This window comes from Bidens hawaiensis, unplaced genomic scaffold (genome assembly GCF_021521415.1).
Source record: "Bidens hawaiensis isolate Kalapana, Puna unplaced genomic scaffold, B.hawaiensis_p1.1 tig00026646_1, whole genome shotgun sequence".
Taxonomy (NCBI): Eukaryota; Viridiplantae; Streptophyta; class Magnoliopsida; order Asterales; family Asteraceae; genus Bidens; species Bidens hawaiensis.
Genome location: NW_027494293.1, coordinates 85,676 through 102,012, shown reverse-complemented (window position 1 = coordinate 102,012; position 16,337 = coordinate 85,676). Strand labels below are relative to the sequence as shown.

Sequence of the window (16,337 nt, the reverse complement as noted above, 5' to 3'; positions counted from 1 at the left end):
AATAGATGAACCACTTTGCTTCTTTATTTTAACTAATTTCTCCAAATTACCTATCTCTTTACATTTTCTACAATTATTAAAATTTATTTCTTTCCTAGATTTCTTGACTCTCTATCATGTTAACATTTTTTTTGTCATCTTCAACATTATGATTGAAGCTTTTTATGCTTAATTGTTGTCTGCCTTATAATCTTGATGTTGCACACATCATTGTTGGCAGATACATTGACATCATTGTACTTAGTTCTCTTTATTGCATTCATCCTTGAATAAGAACGGACGATGGTAGAGTAAGTTGATCACACATAACAACTCTGGCAATTAACCCAAATATAATCAAGCATATGGACTAATGTGAGGGTGATAAGATTTAGTAAAAAGTGCTCGTAGATATGGAAGAAAACTAGCTGTAGTTAGCTAAGGATAATGACAATTTATGATATTACAACAATATCGGATTATATTTCTTTATTATTTTATTAATATGAGTATCTATTAATAACCGTCAAGTTGCCTATTCAATTAATTGACTCAACCAAGTGATATGTACAAAAGGACAGAAACCAAGTTGTTACATGGAGCAACTAAAATACTTGTTTGATTTAAATATCATTATTTTATTAACATAACTAACTAGATATGCCAGCGAAAGGACTAAGAAATTTCATAGCCTCCAAACATGAGTGATTTTAAGTGTATGCAGGACTAAAATCTTTATTTGAGCCGTCGGCTTTGACCGCATGTGACCATAAATACTAAGCTTGCATGTGGAACAACATAGAACAAGAACACAAAGTAACACATATTGTCTTTCAAGACCCTTCTTCTTCCTTGATCGAGTTTCTGCTCTTGTATTGCTGTCAGATTTCAGAAATATGGGAGCAGGTGGCCGGATGTCGGATTCATCTGACGTTCTGAAACGTGTCCCGATTGATCCACCATTCTCGTTGAGTGATCTGAAAAAGGCAATCCCAGCCCGTTGCTTCCAGCGATCGCTCATCCGTTCGTCATACTAAGTTGTCCACGATCTTATTGTTACCTACGTCTTTTACTTCCTTGCAAACACTTACATTCCCCTTCTCCCTACTCCTTTAGCTTACCTAGCATGGCCCGTTTACTGGTTTTGCCAAGCTAGCATCCTGACCGGCTTATGGGTGATTGGTCATGAATGTGGTCACCACGCCTTTAGTGAATACCAGTGGGTTGATGACACTGTTGGATTCATCCTCCATTCGGCTCTCTTTACCCCTTATTTCTCTTGGAAGTACAGCCATCGAAGCCACCATGCCAACACAAACTCACTTGATAATGACGAAGTTTACATCCCTAAACGTAAATCCAAAGTTATGATTTATTCAAAAGTTCTTAACAACCCACCTGGCCGAGTCTTCACTTTGGTATTTAGGTTGACCCTCGGGTTTCCTTTGTATCTGTTGACTAACGTTTCTGGGAAGAAATACCAAAGATTTGCCAACCACTTTGATCCATTAAGTCCCATTTTCACCGAGCGTGAAAGAATTCAAGTTCTGCTCTCGGATCTTGGTATTCTTGCAGTTCTTTATGCTCTTCGGCAGCTTGTAGCAGTGAAAGGATTCACTTGGGCGATGTGTATGTATCTAGTTCCTGTGATAGGCGTGCATGCTTTCTTCGTTTTGATCACTTATTTGCACCACACCCATCTCTCCTTGCCACATTATGACTCCACCGAGTGGAACTGGATCAAAGGAGCGTTATCGACAATCGATAGAGATTTTGGATTTCTAAACAGGGTATTCCATGACGTAACGCACACTCATGTATTGCATCACCTCATCTCATATATTCCACATTATCATGCAAAGGAAGCTAGGGACGCAATCAAACCGGTTTTGGGTGATTACTATAAGATTGATAGGACTCCAATCTTCAAAGCGATGTGGCGAGAGGCTAAGGAATGCATGTACATCGAGCCTGATGAAGATAGCAAGCACGATGGTGTATACTGGTATCATAAGTTGTGATCACCCGCAAAAGATATTTTTATTCCTTTGTTGTTCACGTTGTTTTCTCTAAAATTAAAAGCCTGTGTATGTCTATGAGCAATGTTTCCCCGGCCAATTTACTTGAACCATACAAAATGTGTCTTGTAAGTCCTTATGCAAATTTATTTTTCAAAAGCGAATTTATAAAAAAACAACTTATCCCTTATGTATCGAAAATTAGCATGAATAAAGAGTTCCTTAGATTTATTATAAATTTTAGATTTACTTATTGGATTTTGCTTTATTAATGTTTGAACCGTCATATTGATAATCATGTGCGTTCAATTTTAAATTTTACACTAATAAGTTCACTTTTACCGCGTACAGGTAAAGTCGCTTTTATCCTTAGAAAAAGCAGTTTTGTGTCTGATTATTTTAAAGTAATAAAATAGACAAAAAAAAAATGGAATGGACGAGTTAATGGAATAAATAAATTAATGAAATGGATCATTAACTTTCTATTGTTTTATTTGGTTACCCTGTAAGAATGAAATGGATCATTACTTTGTGTTGTCTAGTAAGCAAGAAATTAAAGACGAATGAATAAAATTAAATTGGTGGTAAGCGGCGGTGGTGATCGGCAACGTTTGAAACCCCTACCGAAGGCAGATTATACGCCAGAACGTGATGTTGATTTTTATTAGCACGCAACACAATAACATAATAATAATAATTTTTATTCATATTACTAAAATCTTTGTCACATATTACACGTATGAATAGAAATGAAATAAACAACAAAACCAGACAAAAAATTCGTTTATTATTAAATCTCCTAAAGGTCGACTATGTAATCTCCCATCTTGCAATCCTTCAACCTATAGCATATGAATTTGTCAATACATATGTTGGTGAGATTACATAAGGTTCATATATATATATATATATATATATATATATATATATGTGTGTGTGTGTGTGTGTGTGTGTGTGTGTAATATGAAAATGCACGATATCACTAGGTTTGCCGTACACGTTTGTGAATGTGTAACCGTATCCACCATCATCAACATAAAGTAAACATATAGCATATAGCAAATAAAGCATGAACAATCATGTATGTAATAAACACACCATAACATATGCGAAACATATTGAAAAACAAATGATAAAATAAAAAGATTGTTTTTGTAGGCATACATGCTATACCCAAAATATTAAAGTGTAAAAAGGGGTTATGAAAAACTCATCTCGATTAGTGAAGGTGTTAATTGGATTCGATGCGACTTGGTCAATCGATGAAGCCCTAAATAAAATTTTACATATGTGTTTTAGGCTATATAGTGATAACTTGAATCAATTGGATAAATGAATAACATGAAACAAGTAAAATGATTGAAAATGAAGACGGAATATAAAAAATCAATTTTGGACAACAAATTGCACCGGTTTGTTTTAGTCTTTAAAAATATCAAACAGAATTTATAAAATACAGCACTTTCTAGTCAACTAATTTAAGATGCTTTGAACAACTTTCATTTAGAAGTATTCTCCAAATTCGAACCATAAACAGGCCAAAACAACCGTTCAAATAAGAGGGTATGAATCTGTGCATTATTTTTAAAACTTTGAATGTGAAGTTATACGAATGAGTTAAAATGCGCACAAATAATGGTTAGAATAGTATTTCAATGGAGTTTATCATAGAATGTGATGTTGCACTTTTTCAGTTTGTTATGAAAAAGATATGACTCATTCTTTGATAGCAATGTTTTGACGATTTTGAAAACGATTTTGATGAATAAATTTATGTGCTTTTTAGGATATGAATATACAACATTTACGAGTATGTATAGCTAGTAATCCCTGTGTCCTTTGAATAAAATATAATGACCCAAGACAGAAAAATAAAGATGTAAGAGCATTTCAAGTGTGACTCTTCCGAAATCGATAATCTCCTTGTGTTCTTAATGGATTTGGCATTTAAACAAGAACCTTTGAGCATTTCCTAATTAATAGGAGTTTGATTTATGAGTCCAAATTAGCTCGTGAAAATAGGAACTCGTCTTTCCGCCTGGTCACGTGAAATATTTGTCTCATACACCCTATACATCATGGCGTATGGATTGTGTGGATTCATGGACGTGATTGCATTATGATTATAAATCATATTGTTTTGATCTAGTATGAACAACAATTTAAAGAAACAGAAATAAGACGAAGAAGACTTGAATTATTAAAATCCTGTCAAATGAATGAAGGAAAAATTCTCTTAAACTTGTCAAGTGAATGAAGGAGTAGACTCCTATTTATACAAAATGGACGAGGTTGCTTAAAGAATGGTTTAATGATCAAATTGATTAGGGGGATGTGGTTTAACCCTTTTAAAACAGTTTAAAGAAATTATATATAAAAGAAGATGGTAAAAAAAATATGATAATATTTATTTGATGGATACACATGTTATTTAAAGGTCTTGTGTAACATGTAATGCATCATAATTTTCACAAATATATATAACTGCTATGAAAATATTTCTTGTAGTTAAAACATATATTTGTAACTATTCAAAACTTCTAAGGTAGGATTATGTCAACATAAATTCTCAAAATGAGTTGTGCGCGTAAGGTGACATAAGTGACAATATATCGATAAACAACAAAATAACATAAAATACAAAACTTTATTGATCAAATGAGAATCCGAATTACATTGAAATTTAAAACGGATTGGGTTTTTGAATACGGATTTTGACGAATGTCACATGGTGGGTGGTGGTGGGCGACGGATGGTGATTGGCGGTGGCAGGTGATGATGGTGGAGGTCAATGTGGGTGGTGGCGGAGGGGGGCGGTAGCCGTTGATGGTAGTTGGTGGAGTGGCGGGCAGTGGTGTTTGGCGGAGTGGCGGGCGGTGGTGGTGGATGAGTGGTTGGTAGTGGTGGTGGTTGGTGTAACACCCCGGCTTAAACGAAAACCCCTGAGTGTGACGTACAGATTGCTCAAAACACATGTGACACTATTAAGTAACAATATTACCATTAATTAATTTAAAGGTCAAGTCTACAAGTTTGTAAACAAAGAAATACATTTATTATAAGAAAAACTTAAATAACTTATACATTTATTAATATAACCTAAGTACTGTTGTCTTCTCCGATGCATCATCCTCTAATGACTGACCCTGTAGCATATATATAAAATACAAGTGAACTAAACAAATAGTTGATGAGTTCACACAAGTTTTGTTTATATATAATAATAAAACCATTCAATTCCATGTGACATGTGTAATAATCAAGCAAGCAAGGTCCTTTTCAGTTGGTAACAAGTAATGTACTCGGATAATGAGGCCCTTTTTCACTCATAACGAAATGGTCCTGAGTGCAAAGAGGGCGTATGATAATACTTATTGAGGTTACCACGTGCAAGTAAAGTATGAGCAAGTAATCATGTGACACATAAGTCCATGATATGAATTGTAGTTTGTAAATGAATAATTAATCAACTGTTTTGGTAGGATATACATTCTACCCCCAAATTGTGTAAAAGCATTAAAAAGGGGGTGTGAGAAACTCACGTTTGGAATTGAAGATTAAATAGAAACAAAAGCTAAAAGCGCGTTAAAGAAATCGAAGCGATCGAACCTCACAAAATATAATTAAAAATTCAAAATAAAAAACTAACTAAAGGAATTATACAATTTAAATAATTTAGTTTTAGGAATTATGCATTATTTTAATAGATATTTTATTATTCTATGGGAAGTTTATATTATAATACTATTTGAAGCCTTAACGGTAATTTAACGTTTTATTATTTTTTCCATATTAGTTATTAATTTATCACTAATATAAGAATTATACTACTTATGGAATACGGATTTTATCAGTGTAATTTTTATCCCAAATACATTTAATTTAGCGTATTAAAATATTAATGAAAAGGAAAATAAAATAATATATTAACGATTGTCGTGAAATGAATATGAAAAGTGGGGTTTTAGATGAAAAATAATAAAAGTAACTTATAACTAATTTTAGTTAATTTAAAATAATTTTATTTAATAATTTTAACAATTTAATTTTGGTTATATAATAAAAATAAATAAATGATTTTAAAAAATAAAGGTCCAAAACGGTCAGACTTGGGTTGGAACCCGGGTCTCTAAGACCACAAACAAGTGAGTTAACTACTGCACCAAACTGCTTGTTGATTTTAGAACAGAAACAAATATACTTAAACTAATACACAAGTTCTTCATAATTCTTTAAACCCTAGGTTTTCAATTATGTAAATCCATTCCATGTACGAAGAAATTAGGTTAGAGGTTTTAATTTGCTACTACAAACGGTTAAAATGCATACAATAATTACCTGGAAGTGTTAAGGTTTGATGGTGAACGGAGGTTGGCCAGAGTTCTAACTTGAACGATCGATACATTTATTATAAGAAAAACTTAAACAACTTATACATTAATTAATATAACCTAAGTACTAGTGTCTTCTCCGATGCATCATCCTCTAATGACTGTCCCTATAGCATATATATAAAAAACAAGTCAACTAAACAAATAGTTGATGAGTTCACACAAGTTTTGTTTATATATAATAATAAAACCATTAAATTCCATGTGACATGTGTAATAATCGAGAAAGCAAGGTCCTTTTCATTTGGTAACAACCAACATACTCGGATAATAAGACCCTTTTCCACTCATAACGAAATGGTCCTGAGTGCAAAGGGGGTGTATGATCATACTTATTGAGGCTACCACATGCAAGTAAAGTATGAGCAAGTAATCATGTGACACACAAGTCCATGATATGAATTGTAGTTTGTAAATGAATAATTAATCAACTGTTTTGGTAGGATATACATTCTACCCCCAAATTGTGTAAAAGCATTAAAAAGGGGGTGTGAGAAACTCACGTTTGGAATTGAAGATGAAATAGAAACAAAAGCTGAAAGCGCGTTAAAGAAATCGAAGCGATCGAACCTCACGAAATATAATTAAAAATACAAAATTAAAAACTAACTAAAGGAATTATACAAATTAAATAATTTAGTTTTTGGAATTATGTATTATTTTAATATATATTTTATTATTCTATGGGAATTTTATATTATAATATTATTTTAAGCATTAACGGTAATTTAACGTGTTATTATTATTTCCATATTATTTAATAGTTTATCACTAATATAAGAATTATATTATTTATGGAATACGGATTTTATCGGTGTAATTTTTATCCCAAATACATTTATTTTAGCGTATTAAAATATTAATGAAAAGGAAAATAAAATATTATAATATTAACGGTTGTCATGAAATGAATATGAAAAGTGGGTTTTAAATGAAAAATAATAAAAATAATTTATAACTAATTTTAGTTAATTCAAAATAATTTTTTTAATAATTTTTAACAATTTAATTTTGGTTATATGATAAAAGAAAAAAAATGATTTTAAAAAATAAAGGTCCATAAACGGTCAGACTCGGGTTGGAACCAGGGTCTCTAAGACCATAAACAAGTGAGTTAACTACTGGACCACACTGCCTGTTGATTTTAGAACAGACACATGCATACAATAATTACCTGGAAATGTTAAGGTTTGATGGTGAACAGAGGTTGGCCGGAGTTCTAACTTGAACGATCAATTTTGCGATTACTAATGGTTTTTAGATGGAATTGAAGGTAGTAGCAAGTTTAGATGTTGTGTTCGGTCCTATATATAATCTCAATTGGAGCGTACAGGGTTACATGCTCGTTGTTGAAGTTTAAATAATAATCTGGCGGTTTTCGGATTTAATTACCCATTATTCGATGTTAATACTAGTTACTGACGTTGATTACGAGTTTGCTGCTATAGTCTAAAGGTGGTATGAGCCTTAGTTGAATTATAATGCACGCTTTGTTACGTTTTATTGTTGCCGGAATTTGGATTCGGCGCCGGAGTTCATCACCGGGAAAACGAGGGTGACGGGGGTTGGGTATATATTATTAATTTAAATTAATTTACACTATTAGTCCCTCAAGGTTCAAGATGTCTTAAAACAAAAATTAAAATATAATTACAAATTAGACCATGTACTTTGAAATGTGTTTAAAAATGGAAAAGAAGTTATAATACTTGGATATTTTTCATTTATACCCACAAAGTTTGCAAATTGTTTAAATTTAATAAAAACTTTAAACCTCGGAATTTCGTTAACTAATCAAAATGAATAGAAAAAGAACGAACGATTACCTTAAATCATCATGAATAATATATTAATGATGAACGATAATCGAGAATACATTGAAATGAAAATCCGGGTTAGTTTAACGAATATAATTACAAATACAAATAAAATAATGACGATGGTCACAACGTTCCCCACTTTTGAGAATTTCGTCCCCAAATTAAGTAGAAGAATCCGAATAAAAATATGAGGATACTTAGTTCGCATTTGGTATTCCTGCTCCCAAGTGAATTCAGCGTCATGCTTAGATTCCCAAAAAACCGTTACCAAGGGTATATGGCTACGCTTGGTTTCTTTGTCTTTGTGATCCATGGTCCTTCTCCTTAGTTTCTAAACTTGCAGAATCGCAGGACATCAAAAGTGGGAAGTTTCTTGTTGGTTTTTCTTCCTCACTCTCGAATAGGTGAACTTGGTTCGTTCAATTCTTAGGGAGAAGAAGGATGGGAATGAATGGGAAGACTGGAGTAGTCTCTTCATTAGCCGGAAGGAATTAGTGATTTCCACTGGTTTCTCAACAAATTGCATTATTTCATCAATGCGCACGTCATCGAGCGGTTTGTGGAGATTTCCCTCAGTTAGACATTTCTTTAGATTAGAAACATGAAACGTCAGATGAATATTCGAAAGTTCTTGGAGAAGCTCGAGAGTATTAGCCACACTACCGACACGTTGAGAATCTTGAAAGTTCCAACAAATCGAGGAGATAGTTTGCCTTTCTTGCTGAAACGAACCACACCTTTCCAAGGGGATACCTTGAGAAGTACACGGTGGCCGATGTTAAACTCGAGTGGTTGTCGTCAATTATTAGCGTAACTCTTTTGACAGCTACGAGCGGCTAAGAGATTTTAGTCGAATTTAAGCGATTCGATTAGTACTGTCTTGAACGAGTTTCGGGACAGTGATTTGGGTTTCACCAATTTCACTCCAACAGATAGGGGAAAGACATTTATGACCATAAAGTGCTTCGAATGGTGCCATACCGATACTCGAATTAACACTGTTATTGTATGAAAACTCAATGTAGTGAATATGAGAATCCCAGTTTCCACCGAAATCCATGACACATGATCTAAGCTTGTCTTCGAGCGTTTGAATCGTTCGCTCGGATTACCCATCGGTTTGAGGATGATAGGCTGTGCCATATTTCTCATTTGTGGGGTTTTTCAGGTCATTGAAAGATCCCTGCTATTATTATTATTATTATTATTATTATTATTTATTATTATTATTATTTTATATATATATGTGTGTGTGTGTATATAACATTTGTTAAACTTTTTAACAACTTTATGTAGTATTATTTTCTTTTCTAAATTTGTTTTTAACAACTCTATGTAGAACTAAAAGAAGAAATATACATGGAGGCTCTTCCCAGATTCCCAGGGGAAAATAAAAATCAAGAAGTTTGTCGGTTAAAAAAATCCATCTACAGGTTAAAGCAATCTCCTAGGGCATGGTTTGGAAGGTTTACCCTCGCAATGAAAAATTATGGTTTTAAACAAAGTAACGCAGACCATACGTTGTTCCTTAAAAGGAGAAACAATTTTGTAACATGTCTAGTCGTATATGTTGATGACATGATTATTACAGGAAATGACAAAGGAAGAAATGGAACAACTAAAAGGGAATCTATTTGCAGAATTCGAAATGAAAGACCTGGGAAGATTAAAGTATTTTCTGGGAATTGAAGTATTAAGATCTAAACAAGGGATCTTTATCAGTCAACGCAAGTATATACTTAATCTTCTAGTAGAGACAGGTATGATGGACTGCAAACCAATAGAAACCCACATGATGGTGAACCACAGATTGCACATGGAACCTGAAGCGGAATTGGCAAATAAATAAAGATACCAATAACTGGTGGGAAAGTTAATATATCGCGCACACACTCGACCTGATATAGCTTACGCTGTTGGGATTGTTAGTCAATTCATGCACCAACCTCAGGCTGCTCACACGGAAGCTGTGTTAAGAATCATTAGGTATCTCAAGGGGACAACTAGTCATGGGGTTCTATTCAAACCAAACGGGCATTTAGATGTTCAAGTATATACAAATGCTGACTGGGCAGGATATAAAGGGAATAGAAGGTCTACATCACGATATTTCATGTTAGTTGGCGGGAACCTGGTAACTTGGAGAAGTAAAAAACAGAAGGTAGTTGCTCTCTCAAGTGCAGAAGCTGAATTCAGAGGAATAGCACGTGGTTTAACAGAAGTCCTATGGGTTCGGAAGCTCTTACAGAAATTGGCTTTCCTCCGAAAGATAGAAGTAGAATTATGTGTCACAATGAAGCTGCAATTCAAATCTCAGAAAATCCAGTCCAGCATGATCGAACAAAACATGTAGAAGTCGACAGAAACTTTATTAGTGAGAAGCTCGAAACATGAATTATAGAACTCCCATTTGATCGTCCAGAAGATCAGTTAGCCGACATACTAACAAAAGTAGTTAATGGGAGAATCTTCGGCCATTGTCTAAGCAAGTTAAGTATCTGAGACCCTACTACTCAACTTGAGGGGGAGTGTTGAAAAAATAATAATTAAAAAGGGAAAAAGATTTCATGGAATTGGTCAATTCATTAGAGCCCAAAATCAAGGAGCACAATTAAAGCCATTACAACCAATTGACAGCCTTATTATTCTCATATATTTTCCTCATTTAGACCTTGTAATTTATTATAAATATGTTTTCCCTATTATTGTAAAATTCATTCACAAATATATCAAATACAGTTATAAGCATCGAGCTCTTTGATTAACAACACTTATGTTTTGGCCCACCGTAAATCCCGATTACATTTAAACGGTAAAACTTTCTGCACTAACTTGGTATTTGGTAAGGTAAACTTTAGTATTTGGCCTTACACGGTCTCATTCAGATTCTTAGCATATTCATCTATAAGATCGCAAACCCTAGTACCCTATATCCTTTAATAGAATGACTGCCAGCGAATTCCTTTGTTTGGCTTTTATAATTTGAACCCAAAGCATTGTGAATCTCTACCTCCAATTAATTAACAAAGCATTATTGAAAGAGTAGAGGGTACCAATGCCTAAACCATCCTTACTTTTATCTGTGAGAATCTTTTCCTATTTAAACCAAGCCAACTTCCTATTTTTATCTGTAATCGTAAAACCTAAAATAAATTCCTTGTAAAGACGCGAAAAGTTTATTTGCATGCATAATAAAGATATATAATATGTACCTTGGGACCCACTGGCAAGATAAGAATAGGACTACAAATCCAATAAAAACGAAGCATGTTTGATTTCCACATGCGTAGTGGTAGGGGAGAAGTGTATCACGTGACACCCAGTCAGCAAGAAAATAGATTATATTTTAGAAGTGTAGTGGCGGGGGAGAGATTGGAGGGAGAAGTGTCACAATTTTAGTGCTTATATGAATAAAAAAAAAATAATAAAATCAGGTGGGCCTCACAATTTTTGACCGGGAAATATTTCTCGCCATTCACCAATATCCCCCACTTCTCGCTGGGGGCGGTGTGCGTGCCACTTCTCCCTCTCATTCGCGGCCGCTACGAAAGTTCTTCATCTGAAACCTATCCACGAGATGTTCCAACCTTTAGGCCTCCTCATCATATTCACACCAACAAGAACCACAACAAATCCAGTCAACCAAGTCCCAAGTAACAATTCTCACAAAAAGACAGAAACCAAATTGATGCATCGCAGAATAAAAGGACTTGTTTGATATAAGTATATACCATTATTTTATTCATATAACTAACTAGATATGCTAGCGAAAAGAAGAAATTTCATAGCCTCCAAATGTGAGTGTATTTTCAGGACTAAAATCTTTATTTGAGCCGCCGGCTTTAACCACATGTTGATTCTTGCATAACGTTATTTACCACATAGGTAATTTCTACACTTAACTCTAATTAAATAAAAGACCATAACCGAAACATTAATTTCGATCAACATAAACAATAAACCATAGTCTAAACATTAGTTAAAATAGATAATAAAATTCTAAATTAGTGATCTAAATGTTTGTTTATATGATGATTATTTTTTGAACTTATATTTCGTTTTTTCACCCTTCTATTCATTTGAGATTCCGGCACCACATATTTTTTATTCTGCTGAAAAGAGTTCTTTGAATTCTTTAATAGATGAACCACTTTGCTTCTTTATTTTAACTAATTTCTCCAAATTACCTATCTCTTTACATTTTCTACAATTATTAAAATTTATTTCTTTCCTAGATTTCTTGACTCTCTATCATGTTAACATTTTTTTGTCATCTTCAACATTTTGATTGAAGCTTTTTATGCTTAATTGTTGTCTGCCTTATAATCTTGATGTTGCACACATCATTGTTGGCAGATACATTGACATCATTAATTACATGTATTATACTGTGTACTTAGTTCTCTTTATTGCATTCATCCTTGAATAAGAACGGACGATGGTAGAGTAAGTTGATCACACATAACAACTCTGGCAATTAACCCAAATATAATCAAGCATATGGACTAATGTGAGGGTGATAAGATTTAGTAAAAAGTGCTCGTAGATATGGAAGAAAACTAGCTGTAGTTAGCTAAGGATAATGACAATTTATGATATTACAACAATATCGGATTATATTTCTTTATTATTTTATTAATATGAGTATCTATTAATAACGTCAAGTTGCCTATTCAATTAATTGACTCAACCAAGTGATATGTACAAAAGGACAGAAACCAAGTTGTTACATGGAGCAACTAAAATACTTGTTTGATTTAAATATCATTATTTTATTAACATAACTAACTAGATATGCCAGCGAAAGGACTAAGAAATTTCATAGCCTCCAAACATGAGTGATTTTAAGTGTATGCAGGACTAAAATCTTTATTTGAGCCGTCGGCTTTGACCGCATGTGACCATAAATACTAAGCTTGCATGTGGAACAACATAGAACAAGAACACAAAGTAACACATATTGTCTTTCAAGACCCTTCTTCTTCCTTGATCGAGTTTCTGCTCTTGTATTGCTGTCAGATTTCAGAAATATGGGAGCAGGTGGCCGGATGTCGGATTCATCTGACGTTCTGAAACGTGTCCCGATTGATCCACCATTCTCGTTGAGTGATCTGAAAAAGGCAATCCCAGCCCGTTGCTTCCAGCGATCGCTCATCCGTTCGTCATACTATGTTGTCCACGATCTTATTGTTACCTACGTCTTTTACTTCCTTGCAAACACTTACATTCCCCTTCTCCCTACTCCTTTAGCTTACCTAGCATGGCCCGTTTACTGGTTTTGCCAAGCTAGCATCCTGACCGGCTTATGGGTGATTGGTCATGAATGTGGTCACCACGCCTTTAGTGAATACCAGTGGGTTGATGACACTGTTGGATTCATCCTCCATTCGGCTCTCTTTACCCCTTATTTCTCTTGGAAGTACAGCCATCGAAGCCACCATGCCAACACAAACTCACTTGATAATGACGAAGTTTACATCCCTAAACGTAAATCCAAAGTTATGATTTATTCAAAAGTTCTTAACAACCCACCTGGCCGAGTCTTCACTTTGGTATTTAGGTTGACCCTCGGGTTTCCTTTGTATCTGTTGACTAACGTTTCTGGGAAGAAATACCAAAGATTTGCCAACCACTTTGATCCATTAAGTCCCATTTTCACCGAGCGTGAAAGAATTCAAGTTCTGCTCTCGGATCTTGGTATTCTTGCAGTTCTTTATGCTCTTCGGCAGCTTGTAGCAGTGAAAGGATTCACTTGGGCGATGTGCATGTATCTAGTTCCTGTGATAGGCGTGCATGCTTTCTTCGTTTTGATCACTTATTTGCACCACACCCATCTCTCCTTGCCACATTATGACTCCACCGAGTGGAACTGGATCAAAGGAGCGTTATCGACAATCGATAGAGATTTTGGATTTCTAAACAGGGTATTCCATGACGTAACGCACACTCATGTATTGCATCACCTCATCTCATATATTCCACATTATCATGCAAAGGAAGCTAGGGACGCAATCAAACCGGTTTTGGGTGATTACTATAAGATTGATAGGACTCCAATCTTCAAAGCGATGTGGCGAGAGGCTAAGGAATGCATGTACATCGAGCCTGATGAAGATAGCAAGCACGATGGTGTATACTGGTATCATAAGTTGTGATCACCCGCAAAAGATATTTTTATTCCTTTGTTGTTCACGTTGTTTTCTCTAAAATTAAAAGCCTGTGTATGTCTATGAGCAATGTTTCCCCGGCCAATTTACTTGAACCATACAAAATGTGTCTTGTAAGTCCTTATGCAAATTTATTTTTCAAAAGCGAATTTATAAAAAAACAACTTATCCCTTATGTATCGAAAATTAGCATGAATAAAGAGTTCCTTAGATTTATTATAAATTTTAGATTTACTTATTGGATTTTGCTTTATTAATGTTTGAACCGTCATATTGATAATCATGTGCGTTCAATTTTAAATTTTACACTAATAAGTTCACTTTTACCGCGTACAGGTAAAGTCGCTTTTATTCTTAGAAAAAGCAGTTTTGTGTCTGATTATTTTAAAGTAATAAAATAGACAAAAAAAAATGGAATGGACGAGTTAATGGAATAAATAAATTAATGAAATGGATCATTAACTTTCTATTGTTTTATTTGGTTACCCTGTAAGAATGAAATGGATCATTACTTTGTGTTGTCTAGTAAGCAAGAAATTAAAGACGAATGAATAAAATTAAATTGGTGGTAAGCGGCGGTGGTGATCGGCAACGTTTGAAACCCCTACCGAAGGCAGATTATACGCCAGAACGTGATGTTGATTGTTATTAGCACGCAACACAATAAAATAATAATAATAATTTTTATTCATATTACTAAAATCTTTGTCACATATTACACGTATGAATAGAAATGAAATAAACAACAAAACTAGACAAAAAATTCGTTTATTATTAAATCTCCTAAAGGTCGACTATGTAATTTCCCATCTTGCAATCCTTCAACCTATAGCATATGAATTTGTCAATACATATGTTGGTGAGATTACATAAGGTTCATATATATATATATGTGTGTGTGTGTGTAATATGAAAATGCACGATATCACTAGGTTTGCCGTACGCGTTTGTGAATGTGTAACCGTATCCACCATCATCAACATAAAGTAAACATATAGCATATAGCAAATAAAGCATGAACAATCATGTATGTAATAAACACACCATAACATATGCGAAACATATTGAAAAACAAATGATAAAATAAAAAGATTGTTTTTGTAGGCATACATGCTATACCCAAAATATTAAAGTGTAAAAAGGGGTTATGAAAAACTCATCTCGATTAGTGAAGGTGTTAATTGGATTCGATGCGACTTGGTCAATCGATGAAGCCCTAAATAAAATTTTACATATGTGTTTTAGGCTATATAGTGATAACTTGAATCAATTGGATAAATGAATAACATGAAACAAGTAAAATGATTGAAAATGAAGACGGAATATAAAAAATCAATTTTGGACAACAAATTGCACCGGTTTGTTTTAGTCTTTAAAAATATCAAACAGAATTTATAAAATACAGCACTTTCTAGTCAACTAATTTAAGATGCTTTGAACAACTTTCATTTAGAAGTATTCTCCAAATTCGAACCATAAACAGGCCAAAACAACCGTTCAAATAAGAGGGTATGAATCTGTGCATTATTTTTAAAACTTTGAATGTGAAGTTATACGAATGAGTTAAAATGCACACAAATAATGGTTAGAATAGTATTTCAATGGAGTTTATCATAGAATGTGATGTTGTACTTTTTCAGTTTGTTATGAAAAAGATATGACTCATTCTTTGATAGCAATGTTTTGACGATTTTGAAAACGATTTTGATGAATAAATTTATTTGCTTTTTAGGATATGAATATACAACATTTACGAGTATATATAGCTAGTAATCCCTGTGTCCTTTGAATAAAATATAATGACCCAAGACAGAAAAATAAAGATGTAAGAGCATTTCAAGTGTGACTCTTCCGAAATCGATAATCTCCTTGTGTTCTTAATGGATTCATGGACGTGATTGCATTATGATTATAAATCATATTGTTTTGATCTAGTATGAACAACAATTTAAAGAAACAGAA

General features: G+C 33.7%; 3 pseudogenes; all 3 read left to right on the top strand.

The window, feature by feature from the left end:
- The first annotated feature begins 875 nt into the window (after positions 1-875).
- On the top strand, positions 876-2,044 carry LOC143573804 (delta(12) fatty acid desaturase DES8.11 pseudogene; annotated as a pseudogene).
- Positions 2,045-9,802: 7,758 nt separating this feature from the next.
- LOC143573794 (secreted RxLR effector protein 161 pseudogene) lies at positions 9,803-10,561 on the top strand (annotated as a pseudogene).
- A 2,677-nt stretch (positions 10,562-13,238) lies between these two features.
- LOC143573800 (delta(12) fatty acid desaturase DES8.11 pseudogene) lies at positions 13,239-14,402 on the top strand (annotated as a pseudogene).
- The last annotated feature ends 1,935 nt before the right edge of the window (positions 14,403-16,337 follow it).